Source organism: Chlorocebus sabaeus, chromosome 11 (assembly GCF_047675955.1).
Source record: "Chlorocebus sabaeus isolate Y175 chromosome 11, mChlSab1.0.hap1, whole genome shotgun sequence".
In the NCBI taxonomy this organism is placed as follows: domain Eukaryota; kingdom Metazoa; phylum Chordata; class Mammalia; order Primates; family Cercopithecidae; genus Chlorocebus; species Chlorocebus sabaeus.
Genome location: NC_132914.1, coordinates 118,319,229 through 118,330,569, shown reverse-complemented (window position 1 = coordinate 118,330,569; position 11,341 = coordinate 118,319,229). Strand labels below are relative to the sequence as shown.

The 11,341-nt window shown below is 44.3% G+C and overlaps 1 non-coding gene across 1 annotated transcript; it reads right to left on the bottom strand.

Annotated features, from left to right (window-relative positions):
• Positions 1–875: 875 nt before the first annotated feature.
• On the bottom strand, positions 876–1,010 carry LOC119624035 (small nucleolar RNA SNORA70). The gene has a single exon (XR_005240124.1). It is a non-coding gene; the product is annotated as a small nucleolar RNA SNORA70 (small nucleolar RNA).
• Between the last annotated feature and the right edge of the window lie 10,331 nt (positions 1,011–11,341).

Genomic DNA, 11,341 nt, shown 5'->3' with positions numbered 1-11,341 from the left:
CTCAAACCACAAGACAAAGTCCTTCCCACTCTTTACTCCCCTTTCCTCAGTCAGAGAAACCTCTCCTTGTGGCCACCACTACCACCAGCCTACAAGGAGTTCTGCCAGGCCACTGCTGATGTTCACTTAAAGCCCCAGGGCTCTTCAGGCAGCCTGTGATGAATGCTATCAGGCCTGTGACTCATCCTTCAGGGCAGTGGACTCCCCTTGGCCCAGGGCAGGTCCGCAAATGCTGACCAACAGCCTAGGCCTGCACTCAGGGACCCCAAGAGGCTGCTTGGTGCTCCACCCAACTGTGGCTGAGCTGGTACCTAAGGGGCAAGACAGGTCCCCTTTACTCTTCCTCCTACTTTTCTCGAACAGAAGGCATCTTTCACTGTAGCCACCACAGCCAGGAATGTGCTGGGTCACACCTGAAGCCAGCATGTCTCAGAGCCCAGTGCCCACCGGTGGACAGGAAGTAGGATTTAGTGGTGAGTGTTAAGAAGGGGCAGCACAGTGGAAGCTCTCATGAGTGCAGGGCCCACTACTTGTCCAGAGGGCCACAATGGGGATGTACTTGTGAGACGTACACACATCTCAGATGAGCTGCTTCTCAGCCACCATGTCTTCAAATTCATCTTCATTGAACTTGGTGAAGCCCCACTTCTGTGAGATGTGGATCTTCTGGCGGCCACGAAACTTGAACTTGGCTGTGAGCAGGGCCTTAACTACATGCTCCTTGTTCTCCGGGTTCAAGGTGGATGGACATGATAACTTGGCCAATGTGAACCCCAGCCACAGTGCCCTGGGGCTTTCCAAAAGCACCTCGCGCATCTGTTTGGAGCCTACACTGGGGTAGTGCAAGGTCAGAGACACAAACATCCATCTGAAGGGCCCGTCTCCAAGGTCCCTTAGAGCAGTCCATACAAGAAACAGGCTGCGTGCACCATCAAGGAAGCTGCTGTTTGCAGCCATTGCACACTGGACTCCCATGAGGTGAGGAACTCGGCCAGCTGAGTTGGCTGGAGATGCCCGCAGCATATTACCTGGCTATGGCTGTTGGTTATACAGGGCCCAGGGGCTCCTTCGTCAGCAGATGGTGAATGTTGCCAGGTCTCTGCTGTGATGGGACAGCACTGAGTTCAATGTGAAGTCCCCAAGTTGCTAGCTCTCCCTCTCCCACGTGCACAGATCTGTCTGTGCCACATGGTCACTGCCAGGGGTGGGAGTGGGGGGTGGCCCAAGAACTCCCTTAGCTGCCCCAGCTAATGTCTCAGGAGGTTGTGTGCCTCTGACTCCACAGTCCACTGGTTGTGAACCCAGCTTGGCACTCAGGTTTGCCTGTGAATTGCAGTCCTGATGGCCTAAACTGCCCCTCAAGTCTGCTAAGGGCCCCAGAGCACTCCAGCTCGCAGTGGCAAGGCTTGCCAGAACTCAAGCTCCAACTGCTAGGATGGGCAATTCTGGTGAGTGCCAGTCCAAGCACTCCCTGTGTGAGCCAGTGTTAGCTAAGTACACTTGGATTCTGCTTTCTGCTGTGACAATGCGAAGTCTCATAATCACTGTGCTCTTCCTCTCCAAAGTACACCAATACTCCATGCCACGGGCCTGCTGCTGGGGGGTGGGGGATGGGTGGCGTCAGCAACTCAAGACTGTCTTTCCTGCCCTCTTCAACATCTCTTTCAGCGATATAAGGTTAAAACCGGGTACTCTGATTGCTCACCTGATTTTTGGTTCTTGCGATGGTTCTTTTTGTGTGTTGTTAGCTGTTAAAATTTGGTGTTCCTGTGAGGGGTCAAATGATCAAATGATGTAGGTTTTCTTTCCTTTTCTTTTCTTTTCTTTTTTCTTTTCTTTTCTTTCTTTTTTGAGACAGAGTCTTGCTCTGTCACCCAGGCTGGAGTGCAGCGGCGTGATCTGGGCTCACTGCAAGCTCTGCCTCCTGGGTTCACACCATTCTCCTGCCTCAGCCTCCCAAGTAGCTGGGACTACAGGTGCCTGCCACCATACCCAGCTAATTTTTTTGTATTTTTAGTAGAGATGGGGTTTCACCGTGTTAGCCAGGATGGTCTCAATCTCCCGACCTCGCGATCTGCCCACCTTGGCCTCCCAAAGTGCTGGGATTACAGGTGTGAGCCTCCCTGCCCGGCCAAATGGTGTTGGCTTCTATTCAGCCATCCTGCTCCACCCTCTGTGATTTTTTTTTTTTTTTTAATTGAAAGGCACAGGCAAAGTTTGGTGCTGGTGGTGGTAGAGAGAATAGTGATTATTAGCAGAAAAAGAAAAGAGCTCCAGGATGCTGTCTATATTTAATATGCAGGCCTCCTGGCTGGATCCAATTGATGGTTCAGGTAGAGGGACAGGGTCACCACTATCCCCCCCCAACTGCTCCATGTCATCAGACATCTGGCTTCTCACACGGCCCAGGTACATGGGACTCTGTTTTTTCTTTTCTTTCTTTCTTTCTTTCTTTCTTTTTCTTTTCTTTTCTTTTTTTTGAGATAGAGTCTCACTCTGTCACCCAGGCTGGAGTGCAATGGTGCCATCATGGCTCACTGCAATCTGCGCCTCTGGGTTCAAGTGATTCTCCTGCCTCAGCCTCCCAGGTAGCTGGGATTACAGGCACCTGCCATCATGCCCAGCTAATTTTTGTATTTTTGCAGAGGTGGGGTTTCACCATGTTGGCCAGGCTGTTCTCGAACTCCTGACCTCAGGTGATCCACCTGCCTCAGTCTATCAAAATGCTGGGATTATAGACATGAGCCACCATGCCCAGCCAGGACTCTGTCATTTCATTGTGCAGTCCAACAGACCTTCTCTTTCATCTGTACCTGTTTCACTAGCCAGGGCACCAGTCTCCTGAGGACTGCCTAGATAAATGCCCGGATTAATTTGCTCCTCTAAGACATTTATAGACACTCTCTGTGGACAGATCATACACTCAGCAAAGAGCAGCAAACAGGTCTTAGCACCCTGTGAACCTGATACTGGGAGGGGTCCGACACCCTCTCATATCACCCTCATTTAGTCTTATTTATACAAGTAGCAAATTTAGGACTCAAGATCTGCCCTATATCGATGTCTTTCTAGGCATTTTGTTGTCTGAAGTTTGTTATTTCTCCGGAAGAGATCATGGGAATAATAGCGCCTGAGGTCTTCTGTCACAGCATGGCATGTCAAGGTCTTTTCTACCCGAATGTTAGTTTTGCTGGATATAACATTCATGGCTTACAGTTTCTTTTCTTAAATATGTACTCCATTTTCCTCAGGTACAAAGTATTGCTCTCGAAAAGGTAGATTCTAATTTCTTTCCCTTACATATCACTTCTGCTTTTTTGTCTAGAAGCCCAGAAATTTTTATTTTTTATTTAAAGCCCAGTATTGTACTAGAATATAATAACTTGCATTAGTCATTCTGAATCAAAATTCCATGCACTCTTTTTTTTTACATTTATTTTTGAGACAGAGTCTCCTTCTGTCACCCAGGCTGGAGTGCAGTGGCATGATCTTGGCTCATTGCAGCCTCTGCCTGCTGGGTTCAAATGATTTTCCTGCCTCAGCCTTTGGAGAAGCTGACATTAAAGGTGCCTACCACTACACCCAGGTAATTTTTGTATTTTTAGTACAGATGGGGTTTCACCATGTTGGCCAGGTTGGTCTTGAACTCCTGACCTCAAGTGATCCACCTGCCTTGGCCTCCCAAAGTGATGGGATTACAGGCATGAGCCACCATGCCTGGCCCATGCACTTTTTCAATAAGCAGAATCTTCCAGTAAAGGTATACTGAATTCATGGATAACATACTCTGGTGTACCCAATAATCACTGGGCCAAGAATTGACTTTTATTTTAGTCGCCTCTGTTCCATGTGACTGTCAGCAGATTCTTCTCTTTGCTGGATCTAAATGGACCTCACTGGTAAAACTCTCAATTGAAAACACTTTATAGATTGATGAAAGTGAAGCCAGGGCTCTGTCAAGCCTTTGCTTTTTATGTTGTAGGAAGAGGGACTTGATTTCCCAGAGAAAGTCAAATCAGGGTCAGAATGACAAATTATTGGCTTTTTCTGTGTGTGGAGAAAGAGAAATTATAATAGATCTGAACAAGGTATTACATAAATGAGCCCAAAATGGGTCTGTATTGAATATCCAGTGCCACGAAACTAGAGATGAGTAGCAGAAGGAAAACGGGAAAATTCAAAAATGTGGAAGTTAACAACACTCTTTTTATTGAGGTAAAATATACACATGTAATTTATCATCTTTACCTTTATTTATTTTTCTTTTTTTTCTTTTTTATTTTTGAGACAGAGTCTCGGTCTGTCACCCAACCTGGAGTGCAATGGGGCCATCTTGGCTCATGCAACCTCCGCCTTCCGGGTTCAAGTGATTCTCCTGCCTCAGCCTCCAGAGTAGCTGGGACTACAGGTGCCTGACATCACACCTGGCTAATTTTTGTATTTTTAGTAGAGACGGGGTTTTCACCATATTGGCCAGGCTGGTCTCAAACTCCTGACCTCAGGTGATCTACCCGCCTCGGCCTCCCAAAGTGCTAGGATTACAGGCATGAGCCACTGTGCCTGGCTTTACCTTTTTTTTTTTTTTTTTTTCCTTGAAACAGGATCTCACTCTGTCACCCAGGCTGGGGTGCAGTGACTTGATCATAGGCCACTGTAACCTTGCACTCCTGGGCTCAAGCAATCCTCCCACCTTGGCCTCCCAGAATGCTGAGATTATAGGTGTGAGCCACTGCGCCGGGCCATCTTTACCATTTTTAAGTGAAAATTGGTGGTAATAAATACAGTTATATATATATTCTTTTTCCCCCTTGTATCTCCCTTTCCCTCTTCCCTTTGCTGGCTTCTGGTAACCATCAATCCACTCTCCATCTTCATGAGATCTGCTTATTTAGCTCCCACAGATGAGTAAGGACATGTGATATTTGTCTTTCTGTGCTGGGCTTGTTTCTCTTCACATAATGGTCTCCAGGTCTATCCATGTTGGTGCATATGACAAGATGTCATTCTTTTGTATGGCTGAATGTTTATATGCCACATCTTCTTTATCCTGGGATAAAGCAAGCCTCCTGCTTCACCCTCCTGAGTAGTTGGGGCTACAGGCACATGCCATCATGCCCAGGTAATTTTTTATGTTTTGTAGAAACAGAATTACATTGTGTTGTCCAAGCTTGTCCTGAACTGCTGGCCTCAAGTGATTCTTCCACCTTGGCCTCCCAGTGTGCTGGGATTACAGGCATGAGCCACTGACACCCAGCCATGTTGGTCATTTTAATGTCTGCTTTTGAGAAATATCTGTTCAGATCATTTGCCCATTTTAAAATTGGATTATTTGTTTTTTTGCTATTGAGTTGTTTGAGCTTCTTATATATTCTGGTTATCAATCGCTTTTGAGATGGTTTGCAAATATTTTCTCCTGTCCAGTGGGTTGTCTTGAAGTAGGAGGTGGGACTTGATGCCAGTGGCAGGGCTCAGACATCAGACCAGATTGAGGACTAGCTAAAACAGGAAGAGGCAAAAGCACCTCTCCATAAGACATGGCCACCATTGTGCCATGTCAGTTTACCGTTGCCATGGCAATATCTGGAAGTTACTGCCCCCTTCCATGGCAACAACTCAACGACCTGGAAGTTACTACCCTTTTTCTAGAAATTTCTGCATAATTCACCTCTTAATTTGCATATAATTAAAAGTAGGTATAAATAGGACTGCAGAACTGCCCCTGAGCTGCTGCTCTGGGCACGCTGCCTATGGGGTGGCCCTGCTGAACAGGGGGCAGTACCTCTGTTGCTGCTGTACACGGCTGCTTCAAGGAAAGTTGCTGCCTAACACCACCAGCTTGCCCTTGAATTATTTCCTGGGCAAAGCCAAGAACCCTCCCGGGCTAATTTTGGGGTTCACCTGCCCTGCATCAGTCTCTTCACTTCATTGTTTCCCTTATTTTTTCACTTGATGTAATTCCAACTGTCTATTTTTGCTTTGGTTGCCTGTGCTTTTGAGGTCCTACACAAAAAATCTTTCCCTAGAGCAATGTCCTGGAACATTTTCCGAATGTTTTCTTCTAGTAGTTTCATAGTTTCAGGTCTTAGATTTAAGTCTTGCTGGGCATGGTGGTGCAGGTCTGTAATCCCAGAACTTTGGGAGGCCGAGGCAGAGGATTGCTTGAGTTCACAAGTTCGGGAACAACCTACGCAACATGGCAAAACCCTATCTCTACAAAAAAATACAAAAATTAGCTGGGCATGGTGGTGTGTGTCTGTACAGTCCCAGCTACTCAGGGGGCTGAGGCAGGAAGGTCACTGGAGCCCAGGAAGGTCGAGGCTGCAATGAGCCAGGATAATGCCCCTGCACTCCAGCCTGGGTGAGAGCGAGATCCTGCCTCCAAAAAGTTTTAAGTCTTTATTCCATTTTGATTTGATTGTTGTGTGTGGTGAGAGGCAAGAAATAGTTTAGTTTCATTCTTCTGCATATACTTATCCAGTTTCCCCAGCACCATTTAGTGAAAAGACTGACCTTTTCCCAGTGTATGTTCTTAGAACCTTTGTCAAAGATGAGTTAATTGTAAGGCTGGGCACAGTGGCTCATGCCTGTAATCCCAGCACTTTGGGAGGCTGAGGTGGGTGGATCACCTGAGGTCAGGACATGATGAAACCCTATCTCTACTAAAAATACAAAAATTAGCTGGGCATGATGGCACATGCCTATAGTCCCAGAGGCTAAGGCAGGAGAATTGCTTGAACTTGGGAGGTGGAGGTTTCAGTGAGTTGAGATTGTGCCACTGCACTCCAGCCTGGGTGACAGAGCAAGAACACTCCATCTCAGAAAAAAAATAAATAAATAAATAAATTAGTTGTAAATTCATATTCATGGATTTATATCAGGATTCCCTATTCCGTACTATTCATCTATGTGGTCTGTTTTTATGCCGGTACCATGCTGTTTTGGTTACTATAGCTGTGTAGTATATTTTGAAGTCTGATAGTGTGATGCATCCAGTTTTATTCTTTTTGCTCAGGATTGCTTTGGTTATTTGAGGTCTTCTGTGGTTCCACATAAATTTTATATGTTTTTTCTTTTTCTGTGAAGAATGTCATTGGTTTTGATAGGGATTGCATTGAATCTGTAAATTGCTTTGGGTAGTATTATAATTTTAACAATAAAATCCTTGCAATCCATGAACATAACACATAATATCTTTCCACTTTTTGTGTCCTTGTTAATTTCTTTCATTAGTGTTTTATAGTTTTCCTTGTAGAGCTCTTTCACTTCTTGATAAATTTATTCCTGTGTGTTTTATTTTTTATTTTGGTGCTATTGTAAATGAGCTTTCTTTCTTGATTTCTTTTTCAGAATATTCTTTGTTGGTGTATAGAACTGGTACTAGCCTGGGCAACATGGTGAGACCCCATCTTATCTCTACAAAATTTTAAAAAAATCTAGCCAGGTATGATGGTGTTCACCTGTGGTCCCAGCTACTTGGGAGGCTGAAGTGAGAGGATCGCTTAGGTCCAAGAGATCAAGGCTGCAGTGAGCCATGTTCGTGCCACTGCACTCCAGCCTGGGCAACACAGTGAGACTTTGTCTAAAAAAAAATAGAAATGCTACTGATTTTTGTATGTTGATTTTGTATTCTGCAACTTTGCTAAATTTGTTGATCAGTTCTAACAGTTTTTTGGTAGAGTTTTTAGATTTTTTCAGGTATAAGATATGTCATCTGTGAACAAAGCTTATTTGACTTCTTCCTTTCAAATTTGGATGCCCTTTATTTCTTGTTCTTGCCTAATTGCTCTGGCCAGGACTTCTAGTATCATGTTGAATAATAGTGGTGAAAGTGAGCATCCTTGTCTTATTCCAGTCCTTAGAGGAAAGGCCTTCCATTTTTCCTCATTCAGTACAATGTTAGCTATGGGTTTGTTATACATGGCCTCCACTTTTTTTTTGAGCTACGTTATTTCTATATCCATTTTGATGAGGGTTTTTAATATGCTAAACTTTACCAAATTATTTTCCAGCATTTATTGAAATAAATGTATTGTTTTTGTTTTTGCTTCTGTTTATGTGATGTATCATGTTTATTGATCTGCATGTGTTGAACCATCCTTGCATTTCTGGGATGAATCCCACTTGATCATGAAGCAGGATAGGTAGTCAAATCCCTGTCTCTCAGTCAAAGAAGTAACCATGTTCTCAGGATGTAGTAACTGTGGCGACTATACAGTCAACACATTAAGCCTCAGTATTTGCATTGTAATTGAGCTCATTCAAGCAAAGCTATCTTCAGTAGGGACTTTCCCCTTTAGAGAGCATGCACAGTTTGATTTTACCTGTCCTCAAACTGACCCTTTGCTCATTCTAATAGTAAAAAAAATCACCCCTGGGTGGAGATTAAAATGCAAATGAGACATGCAATGTATGAACAAGCATGTACAGCTCCTGTGCATGGGCCAGAGGACCACCCAGAAGATTCTTACTACCAACACCTTTTCCAACCCTTTATGAATAATCTTGTAAGACTCTCATAAAGGCAGTCTTCCTAGTGCCAGTTTTTGCTGTCTTGCCCTTATGAGCAACAAAATTCTCTCTTCCAGGGTGTACTATCTATTTTGCACCAAACTTTCAAATTATTATTATTATTATTATTATTATTTGAGATGTAGTTTCACTCTTGTTGCCCAGGCTGGAGTGCAATGGCACAATCTTGGCTCACTGCGACCTCCACCTCCTGGGTTCAAGTGATTCTCCTGCCTCGGCCTCCTGAGTAGCTGGGATTACAGGCATGTGCCACTATGCCCAGCTAATTTTGTATTTTTAGTAGAGATGGGGTTTCTCTATGTTGGTCAGGCTGGTCTCAAATTCCCGACCTCAGGTGATCTGCCCACTTCGGCCTCCCAAAGTGCTGGGATTACAGGCATGAGCCACTGCACCCAGTCCAAGAGAGTCTTTTTCTTTTGCAATAAAGTACTCTATGTTGCATCTCCTTTGCTGTGTGTCTCTTGTTTAAATTCTTTTAAACTAAGAAGACAAGAATCGAGGTCTTGCATCAGCTGTCAACAATCATGGTGAATGGTCTTTTTTTTTTTTTTTGAGACAGAGTCTCGCTCTGTTGCCCAGGCTGGAGTGCAGTGGCGTGATCTCAACTCACTGCAAGCTCCGCCTCCTGGGTTCACGCCGTTCTCCTGCCTCAGCCTGCCGCCACACCCGGCTAATTTTTTGTATTTTTTGGTAGGGACAGGGTTTCACTGTGTTAGCCAGGATGGTCTTGATCTCCTGACCTCGTGATCTGCCCGCCTTGTCTCCCAAAGTGCTGGGATTACAGGCGTGAGCCACTGAGCCTGGCCTGTGAATGGTCTTTTTGATGTGCTGTTAGATTCAATTTGCTAGAATTTTGTTGAGGATTTTGGCTCTATGTTCATCGGGAATATCGGCCTGTAGTTTTCTTTTTTGTTGTTGTGTCCTTGTCTGGTTTGGGTATCAGGGTAATGGTGGCCTTGTAGAGTGAGTTTGGAAGTGTTCCCTCCTCTTTAGTTTTTTGGAAGAGTTTGAGTAGGGTTGGTATCGGTTCTTCTTTAAATGTGTAGTAGAGTTCAGTAGTAAGCAAAACAGCATGTGCCTTCAGCTCCTGGAGCAGAGGATCCCTGTCTCTCAGTGCATGCACCATGCCTGGCATGGAACTGGCATCAGACTCTACTTGCAGCATTAATAACTCCATTCTTTGGACTTTGCTCTCTTACATTTGCCTTTTGTAGAAGGCTGAGAAGTAAAAAAGAAATAACACTGGACTCACTTTCATGAACTAGTTTCAAAAGCCTTTGCTCACAAAGTAAAAACACTTCATATTTAGATCAAGGAAATTAATTAAACCTAATCAGTTTAAAATTACCGTCACTAGACCATCCTTTTTTATTTTTCTTTTGAGATGGAGTCTCACTTTGTCACCCAAGCTGGAGTGCAGTGGCACGATCACTGCAACCTCCACCTCCCAGGCTCAAGCGATTCTCCTGCCTCAGCCTCCTGAGTAGTTGGGACTACAGGCGTGCACCACCACAATCTATTTTTGTATTTTTAATAGAGATGGAGTTTCACCATGTTGGCCATGCTGGTCTCAAACTTCTGACCTCAGGTGATCCACCGGTCTCAGCCTCCTGAAGTGTTGGGATTACAGGCCTGAGCCACAGCACCCAGCCTACAACTGCTTTGAAAGGGCTTTTTCTCCATGATTAGGAAGATCCATGTTTAGAAGCTTGGTAAATAAATCCCAAACCTCTTCCCAGACAATGAGTTGACCATTCAAAGTCCTATTTTTTTTTAACCTTTGCAAGTCACCATATCAAAAGTAAAAGATATTTTAATAATCTTACTCTTTTTCTTATATCACAACTTACATAAAATGAGATGCACTTCTTTTTAAAAAGTTTTCAAAAGCATTTCATTGTGGTTTTAGATGATTTATGGGTGATCAGTTTGAAGAGTGAGAATGAAAAAACCAGCACATATAGGGGAGGGCTGGGGAAGGGATTTGATTATATAGTTAAGTGATTAAGTTCAGTTCTCTCTCATTTCCTGGGCAATAGTTCTCTGTGTTTTTCAGATTATTCTGATCATTTTAAATTAAAGCAAAGACACATGATTAGTTCTCAAGTCCTGTGTTCTCATTAGGAAAAATAGAAAAACATGCAACTCTTTTTAACTGAACATGGTGAAAAACACTTTGTTAGAGGTCCATTCATAGCGCCTTTGTTCAGATGTTTGGACTAAGGCCCCCGAGGGCATGGAGAGCCAGCCTGCAGGACAGAGTAGGATGTGCCTGCAGGGAAGGTCCTAGCTCACCAGAGACAGAAGAGGCGGACCCCCTTCTTCCAGGCCTTGGTCTTCTACATCCTAGCTCAGTGGTCATTTATTTGTCAGGCCCTTCATTTTACTGATTTAATAATGTGTTTAAGGCAGGGCATGATGGCTCACACCTGTAATCCCAGCACTCTGGGAGGCCGAGATGGGCGGATCACCTGAGGTCGGGCGTTTGAGACCAGCCTGACCAACATGGAGAAACCCATCTCAACTAAAAAAAAAAAAAAAAAAAAAGCCCGACGGGGTGGCACATGCCTGTAATCCCAGCTACTTGGGAGGGGGAGGGTGAGGCAAGAGAATAACTTGAACCCACGAGGTGGAGGTTGCAGTGAGTTGAAATCGTGCCATTGCACTCCAGCCTGGGCAACAAGAGCGAAATTCTGACTCAATAATAATAATAATAATAACAATAATAATAATGTGTTTAAATAATTTATTTCATGTCTCTGCACCTTCACTCCATTTCTTTTCAAAGAAACAGATAAAAACAAAAATAAAA